Source organism: Sus scrofa, chromosome 6 (assembly GCF_000003025.6).
Source record: "Sus scrofa isolate TJ Tabasco breed Duroc chromosome 6, Sscrofa11.1, whole genome shotgun sequence".
In the NCBI taxonomy this organism is placed as follows: domain Eukaryota; kingdom Metazoa; phylum Chordata; class Mammalia; order Artiodactyla; family Suidae; genus Sus; species Sus scrofa.
This window is the reverse complement of record NC_010448.4, coordinates 32,610,848-32,631,075: the sequence shown is the minus strand read 5'-3', so window position 1 is coordinate 32,631,075 and position 20,228 is coordinate 32,610,848. Positions and strand designations below refer to the sequence as shown.

The window sequence follows — 20,228 nt, the reverse complement described above, 5'->3', positions numbered from 1 at the left end:
CAATAATAGGGAAGGCTATGTTGGCAACAAAAATTGCAAAACAGCAACATCATAAGCTTGCCTAACCATCCAGTGGAAGAGAATTTTCAACTTGAAAAACGCTCTTGGTCCAGCAAACCAAGAACCTGCGTAACAATTACAACTGAAATCATTAACATTCACTTTTTTTCCTGTAGAGAAATCGGATCCTCTAGGATTCTTAAAGGGAAAAGCAGAAACATTAGAAGACCTTACATAATAACCTTTCTGTAAAGCTTGGATGGCACACATAATTTCGTGAGACATTCAAGTCACATGTCATTAATCAGAAATGACAGTCTTTATTCACATATATTTGACTGAAGCTGCATAATTTTAGACTCCAATAGGTCTAGATAAATGACCCTAAGTATTGTACTTTTTCAAATTGACAGTGATTGATGATAGAGTAAAAAACGAATGTTGAAAAGGGACCCTGAGGTAAACATTGAAAATCAGTCGCACTACTTTGGTGGGGAAAAAAGTTTGGGGGTTTTCTTCAAGACTCTTGCTCTTTCTTAGTACCTCTACTTCTTTAATTTTCAGCCTCATCATTTGTGCATTGCCAAACACTCCATATTACAACTCAAATCTCAGTGTAAAACTGTGACCAATTTAGTTATGTTTGTTTAAGTAAACAGGAAGGGAAGATAATGACTAATAAAAATTCACCCATGCAACAAATATTTCCTGGGCTTATTATGTGTCAGGTGCTGTTCTACATACTAGGGCTTCAGAAACTGAGACAGATATAATTTTAGTTCTTTGGGAGCTCACATTTTAGTAGAGAGAGGCAGGCAATATCCAAGTAAGCAAATAAATAAATGAGATCATTTCAGAGTGCTAAGTTACATGAAGAAAATAAAATAGAGTCATTTAACAGAAAGTGATGTGAGATGGGGAGATGACATTTTGGCTGAATAGGAGCCAGTTTTTCAAAGAGTATATTATGCAGAGTGAGTAGCAGGTGCAAAGGGCCTGAGGCAGGACAAGCTTAGCACACAGGAAGATCAGAAAGGAGGCCAGCATGGCTCCTTTAGTGAGTAAGATGAGAATGGTAGTAACCCAGGATGGAGAGGTACTCAAGATCCAGATTATATAAAGCCTTTTAAGTCATTATAAAGATTTGAGGTGTTAGGCTATAGAAGATTTTAATAAAGTAGGAGGACGATTCAATCTTACCGAAATAATATCTGTAATCTGTTGGACCCTTATGAGCAAGACATTGAGCCCGATAACACTACATTTCCATTATTGTACAACCTCCTTGCAATGAAAGGGTTAACATTGCCTTTTAAAGATAAGGAAATAAGCTCCAAGATCACAGAGCTAGTGAGTAATGAAGGCAAGATTCATTTTCCAACTTTAGTCCATCTAGTTCCAAAGTCAAACATTGTCCCCTACCCCACACTGAGCCCCATCATCTGTATTTTCTTATTTTCTCAGAACTATTAAAGGAACTAATACACATATTTACCAAGTTGCTCTTAATGAATGTATAAGACTGTTTCTTGATTGTGGATAATGGGGAGTGGGGTATTTTATAAGGCCTCTGTGAAATGTTTGTGTGCATTTTTTTTTTTTTTTTTTTGTCTTTTTGCTATTTCTTGGGCCGCTCCCGCGGCATATGGAGGTTCCCAGGCTAGGGGTCTAATAGGAGCTGTGGCCGCCAGCCTACGCCAGAGCCACAGCAACGCAGGATCCCAGCCGCGTCTGCAACCTACACCACAGCTCACGGCAACGCCGGATCGTTAACCCACTGAGCAAGGGCAGGGATCGAACCTGCAACCTCATGGTTCCTAGTCGGATTCGTTAACCACTGCGCCACGACGGGAACTCCTGTGTGCATTTTTAATCTTTGTTTTGGTTTTGGTTTTTTGCTGATAATTGTTTGAGGCTACTTCTTACTAGTTGTTTTGGGGGACTAGCTTTCCTTGATGACCTGAATTTCCACCTCAGGCCTCTGAAGGGCAGGTGTTATCAGCTATTCACTCATTTATTCACACAAAGATTCACCGAGTGGCTGCTGTGGTTGTAGATAGCTAGGGATACAGTAGTGAATAAAGCAGAAAAATCCCTCTGCTCATGAACCTTACATTCTAGTGGAGGTATTACCTCTGTATCACAATAAAACCAAAGTTATTCCGTCCCAAAGTTTTCCACAGTACCTGGAATCCTCTCTTGATACCATTTCTATTGAGAGAGAGAGAAAGAATATCCCAGGCAATAATAATAACAATGATAATAATCATAACAGATTTTAAAAACACAAAGAATGTATACATGTATGTGTGACTGGGTCGCCTTGCTGTACAGTAGAAAAGTGACAGAACACTATAAACCAGCTATAATGGAAAAAATAAAAATCATTATAAAATTTAAAAAATAAATAAATAAAAACACGAGTAAAATAAAACACAAAACACAATAGCCAAGACATGGAAGCCATCTAAATGTCCATCGACAGAGGAATGGATAAAGAAGATGTGGTACATATGTACAATAGAATATTACTCAGCCATAAAAAAGAATGAAATAATACCATTTGCAGCAACATGATGGACCTAGAGATTATCATACTAAATTAAATAACAGTGAAAGATGAACATCATATGATATCACTTATATGTGGAATTTTTTTTTAAAAAGGATGCAAATGAACTTATTTGCAAAAAAGAAACAGACTCACAGACTGACAAACTTATGGTTACCAAAGGATACAGGTGTGGGGGAGGGATGGACTGGGGGTTTGGGATTATTTTACCTTAAACCATCCCAATTCAAGTTACTATATGGCTTCTGCTACCTAACTGGACCCCTGCTAAAACTTATACCATTCACAGCCACATCCCCCCATATCCTGCTAGAGTATCGTATTGTTCACTGGTGTAATAATGGCTATAGAAAATACCAATTCAATTTTGTTTAAGTTTTCCAGGTTTATTTGACCATGAGACCTCTCTAATAGCTGATTACCTGTTACTCAAGTACCTTAAAGTATTCCACAGGACAGTTTCAGAAATGCTGCTTTGGAGATGAGTCACTAATCTAATGTTTCCTAAGAAGATAAAAGTGCTCACAGCCTCCAAAGATACTAATTTCAATTACACATATGATTGAATATCTAAAATGTTTGGGATAGAGTATCACTGGAAAGCTTACTGATAAAAGGAAATGGAGGTGTGAAAGGTGAAGGTGGAAAATGCCATAGAGAATTTTAGGTGGAAAAAAAGAGAAGAATGAGCAATGCCTTTTGACTACAGGAGTATCAGGGAAACATTTTTGGAAGCAGGGATATGTGAATTCAATCTTAGGAGATGAGCAGATTTTGATAGAGATGCAGACAATGGATTGAGCAGGAAAGGTAAGCACATGAACCAGGATGAAAAGAGGCATGAGTATTAGCCCGGACTCATGTACTACAAATGAGGAAACCCAACTCAACGGCTTCAGTTGAAAAGGGAATTTGTTGGCATGAAAACTATCCAGTTTATGCCGTAGGCACCTAGATGTACATGCCTACATCATGTCACCGGAGGCAGGCTACTCTTGCTTCTCTTGGCTTCACTCTCCTTAGGTGCACACCATTTTCACCCATGGACCGTCTTTCCTAGAGTTCGTGTGACAAACAGGTTTGTTCCTGAGCAACCTGAGTGAACCACGAGATTTTTCCTTCCCTAGAGATCTGACTGAGTCACATGCCCATCTCCAGATCTATCCCTGTGACTAATAAGATGTGATGATTGGCCAGGTCTGGTTCATATGTCCATCTTTGGGCCAAGAATGGTAACACCCATATCCCATATCCCATAGCCACAGGGGAATGAACCGGGATTCTGTTACCCAAGCTACTAGGCAAGCAGAAACCTTTCAGATTCTACTTCACTATGAATATAGGAAAGAATAGAAGATGGAATGATGCTAAATTTGATTCGGAGGCAGATGATCCCAAAGTTCAGGTTGGTCTTGGGCAGATGTGAAATTATTATTTAACACATGAAAAATAGAAATGTCTTAATTCACCCTAAGGTACACATCACTTTCTCAAAATAGCAACAAAACTGGGCGGGGGTCAGGGGAATCCATAAGCATAATGCTAAAGACAGTTTCACGAAAGCAGAAGAGACATTGAGATGGGAAGCTTTTCAGAATTCATGGCATTGTTTCCACTCTGGGTTGGTTGGTTGGTTGGTTGTTTTTTGCCACACCTGCGGCATACGGAAGTTCCCAGGCCAGGACTGAATCCCAGCCCCAAGCTGCAACCTACAACCTGCAGCTCTGTCAACGCCAGATTCTTTAACTCACTGCATGGAGCCAGGGATGGAACCCACACCTCCAAAGCAACCTGAACCGCTGCAGCTGGATTCTTAACCCACTGTGCCCCAGTGGGAACTCCACTGTGGTATTTTTTGAGCAACTTCGACGACACATTTATAGAGAGGAAAGACTTAAAAAAGTAGAACAAGATGACACTGCTTCATGACGGTGGGCTCGTAAAGCTGATATTAGATACTCAGGTGCAATACAAAAATAAGGACAGCAAATATTGCCCCATTTGAATGTTCTTTCTCAATTCCTCATTACCCAGGAGACTCAACATTAGATTAACAAACTAAAGCTGCCACAATGCTGCTGGGCCCTGGTGAGGAGCTGCTAACAAGATGTGAACATGCTTAATAAAATGACCAACTCTTGCTGATATAGAGCCCACTAATTACCTGCCACATAGCTAGGCTGTGTTCTCCTGGCTGGAATTGATAGCAGGCTGTCAGTGTGAAAGAGGACAAAAAGGCAGTTCAGGCTTGAGGACCAAGAAGAAAGGTTTGATGTATTATAGTGGACAATGTTACTCTATATCAAATTATCTTGGTTTGCCAAGAGTCATTCTGTCAGGCAAGTATTTTTAGGGAAATCTAGAGTGACTTAGAATCCCAACCACACACCAAATATTGGAGCTATTTTGAGACTTGGCTTTCAAGAACAGAGAAAAGAGAATGTATACCAGTGCTATAGAACTCAGTTCAAGGAACAGATACCTTTTTGCACATACTTCTTACTCTGGGACCCTAAAATATGCATGCACACATTCCTGGTGTAAAGAGATTCCTTCTTATTTAAAAAAAAATGTCCATTTTGGAAACCTCTGCTTGGTGCATTGCTATTAATTCGAAGATTACTGATTTGCAAATCTTCTAGTGTTTAAGATGGAGGTTTATCTACAGGGAGATGTCTGGTTGAATGACAAACTAGCCAAGTAACATGACCGCTAGATTTTGGCTCTTTGGCTAGAACAACTGCGTGTGTTTAGCAGACTCGCCTTGCGTTAAGTAGGCAGAAGCTACCTACCAGTGCCTGAGAATTAAGAAACTTTGAATGAAAACAGAACAACCCACTGACAATGAACTCAAGTCAAAGTATTTGACCTGCTGGCCTTTCTTGACCCAGCTGTCAAACAGGGGATCATGGTGCGTTTTTTTTCAGCCACATGTTTATCTCATACATCAATGTTGCATCCAAAGATGACCATTCATTCTCACACAAAGGAGTTATTGACCAAGAGAGCCTGGGGCATTGGCTACTTTCTGCAAATAAAATGATAGGAAACAAAATAAGGCAACGGACACATAATAATAGGTCACAAAGGTCTGCAAAACAGTAGCTACGGTTTGTTCATTTGCTTAAAGGGTCAAAGTCCCTCATTTATTATGTTTTTCTCCTTTCCTGGGCAAATGAATGTAGGGCAGATTATAGTATGGAATCCTCTTCAACCAGCTAGAGGGATTATTTCATTAGCTCATCTACTTCCATATTCATCAGTAACTTCTTCCTCTTCTGATCTGGCTGGTCCCTCTAGACATGGTATCTTTTCAAATTAATTGCTTTTCATTGTAAGTAATAAAAACTAACTAACTGGTCGATTTAAAGACAAAAGAGCATGTATTAGGCTTATTTATGGAATAAAGAGTTGAACATTCATACAACTTAGGGAGAAAGAACCAAGCCTGCTACGGAGATCCCAGGGTGGAAGTTCCTAGACCTTCTCTAACAAGCATTTCCAAATCAGCCTGATGGTAGGAATCACCTAACAAGAGTGCTTGTTAATCTGGACCTATGAAATCAGAATTTTTCAGGAAGTCGCCTGGAATCTGCGTATTTAACAGAAAAGACTAAGAACCACTGAGAAGTGGAAACATTAATTTCATTCCCTTGGTCCTCAGGCTCTGTTCCAATTGGCAGATTCCAGGAAGGGATAAACCGATTGGCTCACCTGGGGACAGATGTCCCTGATCCTTCAGCTATGGCCAGAAGGGCAGTGTCAGGGGATCCTGTTCCATGGATCAGGAGATAATTTTAAAAGAAATTACAAAGAGCAGGGAAACTACCACTAAGTCATTCTATCATAAATGAAATAAACCAAAGCTATGTAGAATTCATTATCAGGTGTTTACAATTCATTTAGAGCTCTGAAATATTGTATCAGCAGTTTTTTAAAATTATCAAACGTAGCTGTGCCAGAAAATTGGAGGGAATGTCCCATTTGCAAATCCAGTCTGGATCAGGAGTTTGCACAGAGCAAGTGGAAAGAAGTCCAAGCACAGAGCCTTACAGTGACACATGCAACATCTGGGACATCATTTATGTTATGGAAGGCCAACCCCTCTACTTGATCCCCAGGCCCATATCCTAAAATGTTCCCCGATAGGAATCCATCCCTGTTATGCTATATGGAAAGCATCAAGTCAGTGGACAACTCAGTGGACCCAGCCCCAGCATCCCCCTCTTAGCTGGCTTTAAGGTGTTACCTTCCGTGTCTTTTGCTCTTCCCCCAGGAGGCCCCACAGCAACTGACTTTGCCAATAATGGCAGCTTTACAGTCTTCTTTGTCCATCGGGTCTTAGTCACAGTGAACATTCAATAGATGGCTTTGCTGCAGGCATACTTTCAAATGCCAGGAAAGCATCTGACAGTATTAGATGTTTGGAGAGCTATTGTGGGGAAGATTAAGTGCATCCCATGTTCAATCATTTATTCAACAGCCACACAGGGAATGTAGCAAGAAGAGGCGAGTGAGGTCTGGGTGTTTTGGTGGATGTTGCAAAGAAGAATTTCTCTCCTTATCTTACATGTAAAACCAAGGACAAGGAATCTGAACAGCAAGCAGGTTATATGGGCTCACTTTGAGGGAAAGATTACTGGACATGACTTTAGGCAATGTCCTCCCTAAAAAGGCTGGCTGAGAGCAAGAGAGAACACATTCCCAAAGCCACAAAACTGATTATTTTGGCACATACCAAAAGCAAGTGTACCCTTTTCCTGACTCCTACTGGATGCTTTGTGTCAGCCAACTCCCTAAGAATTCCCTTTGTGGAAAGTGTTTTATGTGCACTGCTCGTGCCACCCAGCATGCACTCTTTCCTTTAGGCAACAGTACTCTGGTTTCCTATAGGGGAGCCACCGCTCCCTGTTCTCAGTCCTTTTACTTCTGGAGGAGCTGAATCCATCCTCTCCAGGGATGAAGGGTGACTTGAGCCTAACTAATCAGAGAAGGACGTGACAATCATCCACCGTGATTGGTTTACGCTCAGGCACAAGACCCAATCGGAACGAACTTAACGTGATGAGATTTTCCTGGGATGGTGAGAGAGTACATCTTCTTTCTGGTGGAAATGCCAGCAGTAAAGATACGGTGAGTTGGTACTTCCAAGAGTCCATGGATGGAACCTGTGGATGCAGATTGCACAGTAGATGGCAGAGCAAAGGCACAAAGAAAGTGAGCCCTGATAACTTGTCTGTGCTCTTGGCACCAGCTGTGCCTGAAGCTAGTCCCTTCGCTGGACTTTTCAGTTACTGAGGCAAACAAATTCCCTTATTTTCCCTTAGTGAATTTGATTTGGGTTTTTATCTCCTGCAATTGAGAGTCCTAATTAAAACAGGAATGAACAGAATAATGCATTTTGTTAATTCTATTTCTTTAAAAACTCTCTATTGAGCACCTGCTGTGGGCTTCTAAAGTAGAAGGCATTGTCCTTCCACCAAAAGTCACTTTGCAGTTAAAGGAAAAGGCAATGTTCATACTTGCACAACCTAGAGAATCACTTCCACTTAAAGCCATAAAAAGGATTAGGTTTTGTACATCAAATGATATGCAAAAGGGTTGAGGCGGTACAAAGAGAAATATCAACATGGAAGGCAAAGGTAGGTTTTTTGGGAGGTGAAGTAAGCTAGGTTTCTCCCCCCCTTAGCCTGGGCCTGGGGGAAAGGGCTTAAGCTTGGGACAGTGTGAAGGGTCTTGCTCACCTCTGTAACCCTCTTTGGTGTCACTGGGTACTCTAACCAGTTCAGCTTCCCCTTCTCATGTGCTCTTTGGTAAGTTAGATTTTGGTAACTATCCCTATGCTCCAGAGGCTGGTTCAGATCAGCTGAAGTCGTCTTGTCATTCCTCTGTAATAACTGCTAGTGAATACACTATTTTTTTTTTTTTTTTTTTATGGAGGTTCCCAGGCTAGGGGTCCAGTCGGAGCTGTAGCCACCGGCCTACGCCAGAGCCACAGCAACGCAGGATCCGAGCCGCGTCTGCAACCTACACCACAGCTCACGGCAACGCCGGATCGTTAACCCACTGAGCAAGGGCAGGGACCGAACCCGCGACCTCATGGTTCCTAGTTGGATTCGTTAACCACTGCGCCACGACGGGAACTCCTATTTTTTTTTTTTAAATGAGCACACCCACAGGGGTCTAATTGGAGCTGCTGCTGCAGGGCTATACCACAGCCACAGATATGTTGGATCCAAGCCATGTCTGGGACCTAGGCTGCGGCTTGCAGCAATGCCAGATCCTTAACCCGCTGAGTGAGGCCAAAGATCAAACCCGCATCCTCACAGAGACAACATTGGGTCCTTAACCTGCTAAGCCACAATGAGAACGCCTGGATGTGCTATTCTTAAACATTCTTAAACATCTTTTTATGAATTTCATGTGAAAATTATCTAGAAATCCGTCCACCAAAATCTTTGAGCATCTTTTGTGGACCCGGCAGTTTCTTTGGTGGTGAGGGTATATGAATGGTCATGTGTAAGATATGGCCGCTGTATTCCATGAGATTTAAAATCAGTAGTGACTACACAACAAATTAAATAATTGCTGAGTTCTTATTTGCTATTAACAAGTCACAGTGGTTTGTTTAAGAAGAGGGAGGTCAAAATGTAAGCTCCCTAAAGTCAGGGTTTGCGTTTTAAGCAATTTGTTTCTACTAAGCACAGTACATGGCCTTATAGAAGTATATAGTATATAGTTGTGTATTCCACAAAGGTTTGGGGTTTTTTTTTGGTTTTTGTTTTCTTTGTTTTTTGTCTTTTTAAGGCCACACCCACCACATACGGAGGTTCCCAGGCTAGGGGTCAGATCAGAGTGTAGGCACCAGCCTACACCACAGCCACAGCAGTGCAGGATCTGAGCCGTGTCTGTGACCTACACCACAGCTCATAACAACGCCAGATCCTTAACCCACTGAGCGAGGCCGGGGATCAACCTGCGTCCTCATGGATACTAGTCGGGTTCCTTAACCATGAAGCCACAATGGGAACTCCCTCAACAAAGTTTCCTGAAGGTTTGCTGAGAATAGTATTTGGATGATACAAGCCAGGAGGATAGGACATGCTCCATTTCTACTTATAAGATTCCATCACATGGGAAAACATGTTAGCCTGTCATTGAAAGACAGGTCGATTGGTTTGGCTGAACTTCCAAAGCATTTCTATACATTCACAAGTGAGTGAAAGATGGTTTATGAGGCGCTTAGTTCCTGCATGTTGGACTCCAAAAGCATTTCTTCTTTCTAACCTTTAACTTTGCCCTCCTCATGAAAAATCTGAAATCAAGGCAAAGATTGGACAAGTTAACTGGGACATAATTGCTTCAGGTAAAGGAAGTCAGAAGTCTTAAAGGGCCTGTGACTGTCTTGTGGTGGAAATCTCCCATGTTACTCTTGCATACTGTATTCTACCCTTTCACAGGGGAGCCAGCCAGCATGTTTTGGAAGGTCCTTCATTGACCAGGAGTGTTTGGGTAGAGTGAGAATAGGTGTGTTCAGCCTCCCTTGCTATGTGTAGGACATTCTGTCATTGCTGTCACCAAGCTGTTTCGTAATTACTTTCATCTATAATTGCCTGGATCTCCTTGCTTCTGCCCTCTTGCCCTGTAATTTATTCTCAATCCATCAGCCAGAAGGATCTGTTTCAAACATAAGTCAGATTGGGTTATTCTACTGCTCAAAATCCTCACTCCCTCTCTCAGAGTCAAAGCCCAGGTCCTAATAATGGCCTAGAAGATCCTATACTGGTTATTCTCAGGTGAATAGGATATTAACAAAACCTAGGGAGGCTTAAAATAGACAAAAAACAATGTCTATGCTGCACCCAAACCCAGCCACAGCAGTCGCTGAAGTTATTTATTTTTAGAGGTTCTCCAGATGAACCTTTTGTGTATGTTCAAAATTCGCGGACATCCATGTACACACAACCCAGCCCCCACATCTCACAACCCATGGCCAAAGCTGTTCCTTCCACATCCCCATCCACTTCCCCCATCCTGTATTATTATGGAGCAAATCCCAGACATCATCTCATCCCATCCATAAATATTTCAGTATGTAGCTTGAAAAGTTAAGGATACATTTTTTCCCAACATACATAACCATAATCTCATGATGATATCTAAGGAAAGAAATGAATGCCTATTGTGATCTCCTGTGAGAAATGAGAATCAGCACCCTACATGACCTGACTCCCTGCTTCCCATTTGGACTTCATCTGCTTTCTCCTGCGCTCATCTCCCTCCAGCCACCCTGGTGGCCTTGCAGCATCTCAAACATAACAACTATCTAGAGCCTTTACATTTGCCGTTCTCTCTGCCTGGATGCCCTTCCCCCAGTGAACACACATCTCCTCCCACTCTGTGAGGCTTTCCTTAGCTGCTCTATTCATACCTGCAGTCTACCCTTTATCCACCCCTCCACACCCTCCCCATCCCGCCTCCCGGCTGCTTTGGTATCCACTGCATTTTAGTAGGTACCCCAATACTTACTGAATGAATAAAACCATATCCCCCATCACATGAGAAAAGGCACCATGTAAACATCTGCTGAACAAATGCGCCAGTGAATGACTCAACTGTACACAAATACCTGTAGGTGATATTAGGCCTACATGTGGACCAATGAGGAGGTGGGATAAAGGATAAGAAGTAAACTGAATAGATAGTTCTGTTTCATCAAGCTTAGAGAAAACCATAAAATGTGTAAACATGAAAAGGTAAGGATGATTAATAGCCAATGCATTCACAGGGAGCTGTCAGTGGAAGCGAGGGTGTTGGAAAGAAAATCCTAAGCTCTGAGGTTAACATCAGAAAGGACAACTGTTCTTTTTGTTAACAGTCCTTTAAGCTGCTTGTACCAGAGAATTAAGCCAGGTTTGGTAAAAAGGGGTACCATATAGTAGAGTCATAAAGGAACAGTTGCAATAAATTGGTCAGGCTTAGCAGTACACAAATACATATGCATGTGTTTGTCTATGTTCTACATTTAAAAAAAAAAAAAAAAAAAACAGAGTAAGTCCAGATCCAAGTAGGCAACACCCCAACATCCTTGCTCACTAAGCATTTATATTCTCTTTGGCCAGAGAAACTGGTCTCAGGGCTCATTGTACGGGGCTTCTGTTCTCTTGGAATCAGGAGCATTCCTGGCCATCCACCAACTGTCGGAAACAACAAGATAGTTGAGAATCTCTGCAAGGCTGGAGCTGCACACTCAGGCATAATACAGTAGGTACTAAAGCCATACTTCACTACCTTCCTCTTCTAGGGCCAAGGAGGACAATTGGAAGCAGTCTCTTTGGAAACCATACCTAAAACAGGTTGCTTCCGTTGAGGCTTGGATCATTAAGTATTGGCTGCCAATATAACAAGGGACGTAACCCTCACTCTTCCTGGCTGCTGAGGCACAGATGTCATGCTTGTTACCTGGCAGATAAATGTTCAAGGGCACCATCATTAGGGCAACAGGTGGTGGACTTGCATGAATAATGGTCTCCCTCTTGGCATCCACTCCTCCGTGTCAGGAATCATGGAAATTAGAGGTGTCCAGACAGGAAAGATGCTTCTCACTTTTCCATGATAACACAGCGCACCTTGGAAACTCCCGATCCTTCTGTAATAAGGACTCCAGTCATTAAAACATAGCCATTACCCTTGAGAGACACAGGCAAAAATTCAGCAGTGGATGCCCACCTGTGAGTTGCAGAGAGGGGCTATGAGAGAGCTGTATGGATTTCCACGGCCATTTCACACATGTTAGAAAACAAGCCTCTCACCCAAGTCATTTGTTCTGAAATTTACTTCCCACGCTCTACAGTTCCCTGCAAGAAGAGCCGCCAGAGCTCATGAACACAGACCTGCTTTGTAAATGCAATTAAGAGGAAATGAAGTTTCGCTTAAAACTCTAATGAATTTTCTTTTTTGTTGTTTTGCTGGGGGGCAATAGGGACCTAGCCTCATCATTTTTTTTTTTTTCCTTTTAGAAGACGTAGTGTTTATGTCTAGAGTGATTGGATGTCTATAGATTCACAAATTCCATCTAGAAACATTAAAATAAGCATTGTGCTAATGTGCAGGGGCCACAGTTTGGCCCAACGGAACTTTCTTTTGTTGCCTTGGGGAAAAACCAAAGAAATGAGCACTTTCCAATGGAATAGACCTGTTTTTTTAAACTGGTAAAATATTGTTATTCACATCTGCCCATTCATTTGGGTAGCCTAATGCAGTGAGTTCCTGCAGCCCTGTGGGTGACTAGGAAGTGAGCTTGTTGCTGGAGGTAAGTTAGGGCAAGTGGGTCTCTCAGGATATAAAAGAGAGAACCTGGCCTTTTGTAGTTGCAATCTTGCCAAAGCTTGTGTAAGTTTGTAAACATCATAAGATATGTTACGATGTTGACAGCATATGTCTCTTATTGTTCAGAAGTATTGTGAAAGTAGGAGCGGAGTCTACTTCTTAAAATATTTTTTATATAATAGTTATGGCATCCAATTATACAATAGTCATTGTGAATAATTATACCAAACCCCAGTCTGTTTTATGACTACTTCTCACGCTGAGCTCGTATACTCTATATAAACACCATCTGTATCAAACATAAAACTCTTAGTTGTACTAAGAACACAGGCTTCCAAAACGTAGCTTATTAGTTCTGGAGCCAAGTGTTTCATGGCCATTGCCTGGGCACCCACAAACCACACGAATCCAGTGATCCCCTTTTTCTCGGGCTAAGTTCCGTTTCTTTGACTCAGAGCCTGTGTACTCAGGCTCCTTGTGAGAATCATGGCTCATGTGCCCAGACCACTGCCACCCTTCTCAGAGATTTTGTTTAGCATGGAATATGCCTTTTTTTTTTTTTTTTTTTTTTTAAAGGCCACACATATAGGAGTTCCTGGGCTAGGGGTCACACTGGAGCTGCAGCTGCCAGCCTACACCACAGCCACAGCAACACCAGATCCAAGCTGCACCTGTGACCTACGCCACAGCTTGAAGCAACGCCAGATCCTTAACCCACTGATCAAGGCCAGGGATTGAACCTGCATCCTCATGGACACCATGTCCAGTTCTTAACCCACTGAGCCGCAGTGGAGAATCTGAGATATGCTTCATTTGCTCTGCAGAGTTCTGTTCATTTCCTATACATGTTGTGGTGAGTTAAGCACTTGAAGTTGGCCAAGGGTGGTGCTTCCTGAAATTTTCTTGGTAAAGTGCTGGTGACTTCTTTGGATGCCAGACTGCTCCTCTAGGAATGCCCAGATGAAGCTCCCTCTCCATCCCCCAGATGCTTCTTACTATGGAAGAGGTTTTAACAGTTAAAGGGAAGGACAAGTTGAAAAAACATGACCCTGGTCTCTGAATAGTTTTTGGTTCAAGAACGTAAACCTCTTGTAAATCAACTATACTTCAATTTTAAAAAATTAGAGACAAAAAAAAAAAAAAAAGAATTTAAACCTCTGTAGGCAATTACCTAACCTTCTCAAGAATCTGACCATCATGTTTTGTCAAAAATATGAACAACATGCATATTTTGTCCCCAACAGACAAGTAAATTGTTCTTGGGCAATAAACAAACATCAAACATAACCAACAATAAACAAATTTCTTCACGGGAATTAAACCCAATCAAAAAAAAAGATAATTTGTTCCCATTGTTATTTTTTTTTCTGTCTTCTGTCTTTTTTAGGGCCGCACCCGTGGCATATGGGGGTTCCCAGTCTAGGGGTCGAATTGGAGCTACAGCTGCTGGCCTACACCACAGCCACAGCAACTCGGGATCCGAGCTGAGTCTGCGAACTACACCACAGCTCATGGCAACACCAGATCCTTAACCTACTGTGGGAGGCCAGGGATCAAACCTGAAACCTCATGGTTCCTAGTCAGATTCGTTTCTGCTGAGCCACGATGGGAACTCATGTTCCCATTATTAAAAGTCATTCTTATTTGACTGCTGACTTGTGTCCAGCAGTTGACTGAGCCCACATTTCTGGACTGTTGAAACTCTAGAAACGAATATCACTACCACCTTTTTAACATATTTAAACCTCGAAAAGTTTCCCTGATAGTCCCAGCCTTCTTGCTAAGCAAAATTTTGGAATTTAAGCTGTGAGAAAACATATGTTTTTGGTAAGAAATTTTCTCCAAACAGCATAAACAATGGTGATTTTTTTTTTTAACATGCAACATCATAGTGCATTTCTCCCATAGACTTCTTAGGTTCTGCTTTGGAAAGAGCTATAGCTATACTCACATTCATTGGCCAAAATATTCCAAACATCATTAAAAAGTGCTGTGCTAGGTATGCCAGCCTTTGAACACAATTTATGAAAAATGCTGTTATGGAGAAAATTGTTAGTTCTTCCAGGTACCTGTCCAAACACCCAAAGATGGATATCTTAATTTGGCATCCAAAAAGAAAGCACGCAAGAGGTCAGACTGTGTGTAGGTAATTTCCTCAGATGCTGTTATTTGTCCCCTGGGATCCCACATACTTAATACCAATTACAGAGGAGAAGATTAAGAATGGGCAGAAAGGGTGAGGGTGGAACAGCAGGCTTGAATGATTTGGACTAAGATCTTGTATCAAATTTGCAAATGACCAATCAAGGCGGGTTTAGAAACACGGCATCATTTTCGCTCCTTGTGACAGACTGAAAATTAAGGCTCCCTCTGCATGTCAGAAGGGATGACTTATAACAAGGAATGTTATGAAAATAATCTTACCTGGTAACAGTATACCCTTGGAGGCAGTGCAGACTGACCAAAAGACAAAGTTGGCTCAAAATATGAAAACAACAGAAGACCTGTATCTCAAAATAACCACGATCCTGTTGAGTCTGTAGAAGCCAAACACCTTGTGAATGAAAGCCCCCGAATATTTGTTCCCTGGAGTGTTGGTGCCTGGTATTCTGGATGAGTATGTTAGACGGTCATTCATTTCTCTTCGACCTGAGTAAGTGACTGTTTTTTCGAGGTATATTTAGAGCTCTGTTCGTTTTAAAGTTAAGACTAATAATAAAATCATGTGGACAGGGGGACAGAGGATTGGAGGTCCTTATTTCTGTATTCCCCTTAACAAGTGGTGGCCTGTGGTAGAACACATCCCACTTAGCAAGGGGGATACAGTCTCGGAAATGGACAGGTGACTCCTGCAGCAGGATGCAGGGTCACTACCCATAATCCCCAGGGAGACGCGCTCCCTATCCTGTCATTGATTTTCCAAGCTCAATATTGATTTGCTGGAGTCCTTAAATAGTGTGTAACAATGCAGACCTACCTACTCTCTCAATCTTCCCTAAAACCTGCTTGCTTTTTTTTTTTTTTTTTTTTTTTCCTTTTTAAATACCTAGAGCAACATTATGCTTTGGCACTTTTGTGGCCAAATGTTTCAATCCCACAAGTCAAAGCTGTTTGCCCGAAAACGAAATAATCACAGAGAGATCCTGGTAGAGAAAACAATCAGACCGGAAGCTGTTCACACTGAAAAAAAAAAAACCATGTGGCATCAGGCCCCATTGAGAACCCAGGCTAGGTGGCATTCACTTTGGTTTACTGCCTGACTAGCCATGAGGAAAACACGGATTAATTATTCTCTTTGGTACTGTGATGGATTTCTGTCATCTGTCTATCTTTCTATTACCTATCTAGTTATAGCTGTCGTCTGTTCACACACATGTATTTATTTGCTCATCCTACATACAAATATATGACAGATATAAATATGTCCCATCTATATGCCATACCTATATACATACTGGAAGAAAAATGAAACAAGAGGTCTAGAAGGAGAAAATTTCCATTCCAGGTCTGGCTGTGTCTCTGATAAGCAGAGAGACTCTGGAACAAGTCACCACCATCTCCGTGCCTCAGTTTCCTAATTTGTGACACAAATTTCACTCCTGTCCCATCTGGAGAGGGAACTGAATGAGATAATCCACAGAAAACTGCTTTTGAAAAGTATAGAGCCCTATACAAATGCTAGGGATAATGAGATGTCTGACAAAAGAGCATTATTCCTCTGCTAAGAAGTGTACATCCACATTCACGTTTTCTATCTGTGAAGGTTCTTCTTTGAAATTAAATTGAGACCATAACCAACATCCCTCCCAGTGCTGCCTGAGGTTTTACTCAGCAACAAAGCAAAGCCTTCTTTTTTATCATTCATCGCATTTGAGTTCAAGCACCGAGAGGTACTTTTTACCAGTGGTGAAAATAGCTTTCTTTTCACAGCAGAAACACAGAAAATGATCTCCCTCTGGATGCTAATGCAAGGATAAGGCTTATTCTGCTGTTGTCACCAAAAAAGACCTTCATTCGGCTTTGTCGATGGTGTGTTCTTGCATCAGGAAGATGGGAGCCGTGTGAGAGCGAGCGGGAAGCCATCACTTTATTTATTTATGTGAATAATTAAAATATCAAGATAGATTTTCTTTTTCTTTTTTTTCTTTTTACAGCTGCACCTGCGGCATACGGAGGTTCCCAGGCTAGGGGCTGAATCAGAGCTGCAGCTGCCGGCCTATACCACAGCCACAGCAATGCCAGACCTGAGCCTCATCTTCAATCTACGTCGCAGCTCTCGTAGATCTACACCAGATCCTTAACCCACTGAGCGAGGCCAGGGATTGAACCTGCATCCTCACAGACACCATGTCAGGTTTTTAACCTACTGAGCTACAGTGGGAAATCCTGAGATACAGTTTCAAGTGGGAACCTTGTTTCATTATTCGTTCAGATTTTAGTGCCAACCAGATACTCTCTTCTCAAAAGTAAGTGAAGATAAAATCCTTCATGCCTTCAGTCTACCCTGATCATACCTTCTAACTCAGACACCTCTGGTGCTTTTTGAATGAAAGCACAAGTGTCCAGCCAGGATATATAAGAATTCATACAAATCTAACCTCAAACCTCTTATCTAGCACTTTCTTCTGCTCACCTCCCCCAAAGCACTGTGTGTCCAGTTTGCTATATTCTGTGCTGCCGTTTTGAGGGTGCCTGTGCTTTCAACCCTGGTGGTTTTTCTCCTGTTCCTCCACCTCTGGAGATGCCTCCTTATTCTGCCAAAATAGGGCTTCCATCTCGACCTGGTGAAATCCTACCCACCCAGACTTCAAGGAGGCACATCTTAAATGCCAGTAATCCCATACAGCTTTGTCTGAAACCCCCAAACCAATTGCAATCTCTCCCCTTTCTAAATAAAATTATATTTTTCTCAGATTACAAAAAACAAGAACCAAAAAACCCTAACAGCCCACGTGTGTCCTAGATCTCTTGTTGGTACACTGAGCATTGTCTGCTGGTGCTTTCCCCTATCGCAATAAAATAATAATAATAAGAGCTTCTGAAGATAAGGGTGGCTTTTATTCTTTTTAAAACTTTTATTGTGGAAAATTTCAAACAGACACAAAGTCAACAGAAGGCCCTATTTATTTTTGCATCTCCTTCGGGACCTATCATAGCGTTTTGCATGTAGCAGAAGTAAATTTAAGTAATTAGGGCCTTAGGCAAATGGAGCTGTCGGTCTGCATATCTAACTCCATGTTTCCTGGATGGTTAAGCTTCTCCTCAGTAACAGACCGGCGCACACAACCCACACACCTGTAGGATCACGGTCAACACGGGTTCGACTCATTCAGCACCTTTCAGATTCAGGGGAAGTGCTTATCCAGTGGGTGACTTCAGATAGTCAGCCAAGCTAACCCTATTTGAAAGAATGAGAAAAACTTCTACAGTTGAGAATGTTTTCCACGAAAATTCTAGAAAATTCTGGTTGTGTATCTGTGTGATTTTCTTGGTAAGGCACGTTTCTTAAAAATGTGAAATATTTGATGGATAACCTACAAATGTAAGGGCTCCCTACACATATATGAATCACAGCTTTTCTTTACCTCGAGTTATTAACGGATACAAATACCATTTTGAAGAATCCTCTCTTTTCCAAAACCTCACCTCAGACCCTTCGTGCTACTATTTTAGACATAAATTTTTTAAAAATGTTGTGCCTACTTTGCCCATTAATTTTTACTGTTACTCTCTCTCTCTCTCTCTCTCTGTGTGTGTGTGTGTGTGTGTGTGTGTGTGTGTATCTGGGGGAGCAATGAAATCCCCAAAGCAAACCAGAATTCTAGAGTGATAGATTACACACCCATGCTGTGTCATAGCCAATTAACGTAAATTGACTGCACACTGCGTTATTCTGCGAGTGCATGGAAGATCAATAAATATGGGGAAAATCCACCCCAGCTCCCCACTTTCCCATCCGATGCTAGTAGGTCTGAGGCAGATCATGCTCCTGTGATGTGTGTGCCACAGCTCAGGCAGGCAGGTGGTGCGGAGACACCATTCAAACTTGGCCTATTCAATCCCAACTCCTCTAACTCGCCATTCATGCATAGCAAAACACCATCTGGTCCTATTTTGCCTCCAGCAATCACAGCTGACCAAAAACGATAATAACAGCTGTTGCAAAACAAAAGCCAAACAAAGGGGGTGGGAGGGGGGGAGGAGGAAAGGTTAGATTGAAGTCCAGTGCTGAAAAATGCTCCATGAAGTGAGAAATGGGAAAGAAACCATTCAGATGGCTGAAGCCCGCTGAATGGACACAGCGGAGGACTTCTACTTAAACTTGAGATATTAATCCATCTGTCTAGAAAGCCTTCAAACCTCCGTCAGGTGGTAATAGATGGCAGAAATTATGCTGCACGAAGGCATTTAAGCTTTTGTGTTCTTTGAGTTGGGAACTAATGACCCCGTGTCAGCTAAAAATGAAAACTCCTTCTGTTCTTTCATCATAAGGCAGTACAGGTTAATGCAAAAAAGAGAGTCTGTTTAGCCAGAGTAATAAAATAATGTGCGCACACGGCAGGGGGAGAGAAGAGGTGTGTGGGATGGAGGAGGGGCTGTGGGGGAGCCACGTTAATGTCTGTGGACCACTTAAGAGGGAAAGCCTTTAGGCCATTGAGGTGCCCTACTAATCTGATGCCACACTTATTACCCTGATTTATTTCTGACCTGTAACCAAAAAAGTACACCATGTACTGCTCAGAAATAGGAACCAGTCCTATGTATAAGCTCAAATACACATTGACTCATCATATGCTTTAGCGATTACTAAGAATAATTTGGTAACAAGGCGGGGGGATTCTTTTCATGAGTCAAGTGTTTGGACCTTTTAAAGATATAGTTTTGCCTGGTGATTAGTTTTTTAAACTGTAGTAACGAAGCAATTTTTTTTTTCTTGAAATTGACCGTCAGGGGCTTAGCAACATTTAATCAAATGTGATAAAACCCAAGATTTATAAAATCATTTAATAGATGATTCAACACCTGCTTCTAACTGCAAACAGTTGAAAACAGACTTCATTTGCAATTAAGTCTTATCACTAGTGACATTTTTTTTTCCAAGCAATACTTCATGGGTTTTCAAAATGACAATTACAGAACTAATACACAATTACTGTCACATGGAGTTTAGCAATTAATTTTGAAGACATTTGTCTAAAGGTTTCACAACAGAATATAAAATGGTTCTTATTGTTATGTAATGTTAGTTTCAATTCACAGCAAATCTTTTACCATCAGCTCTGCTTCTGATGGGTCTGATGCAAGCACATCATTTCTTTGCGGCGTA

The 20,228-nt window shown here is 41.7% G+C and overlaps 1 long non-coding RNA gene across 1 annotated transcript in view; it reads left to right on the top strand.

Annotated features, from left to right (window-relative positions):
* The window catches only part of LOC106509442, a 28,794-nt gene that overhangs the window by 7,694 nt on the left and 872 nt on the right, over positions 1-20,228 (top strand). The gene's annotated exons all lie outside the window — the stretch shown is intronic.